Raw genomic sequence first — 453 nt, forward strand, 5'->3', positions numbered from 1 at the left:
GATTACGATAGGGTTAAAAAAACCCAGAAGAGATGATGATCACTTTTTATTCAGAATGAAAATCAAAATTTCACCCTTTTATCAGTTTTAAAGAATGAGAGAAAAATGTCAAAGAAATTCACAGGAAAGGATGCTATGCAAAAGAGCGTATTTGAATATTGTTAAAAAATTTAAATTTAAGTAATTGGAAAATTAATGCATCTTAAGGGGTATCCCATATAAACGCAAAAATTTTTTTTCACATCCTTTGGCAACAAAACTGGAAAAGCCCAGATGCTATTTTCTCACACTGAAAAGAATGTTTATTTACACTGCCAAACCCCCCAAATTTTCCAAAAAAAGCACCAAAAAAAAGTCATCAAACTTGTGCCCTGTTCCCCACAATTCTTCAAAAGACATACAATAGAGAGCTGCCTGATGGCATGATTTTTGTAGGCCATCCATAATTTTGCA

The sequence above is a fragment of the Cyprinus carpio genome, unplaced genomic scaffold (genome assembly GCF_018340385.1).
Source record: "Cyprinus carpio isolate SPL01 unplaced genomic scaffold, ASM1834038v1 S000001058, whole genome shotgun sequence".
Taxonomy (NCBI): Eukaryota; Metazoa; Chordata; class Actinopteri; order Cypriniformes; family Cyprinidae; genus Cyprinus; species Cyprinus carpio.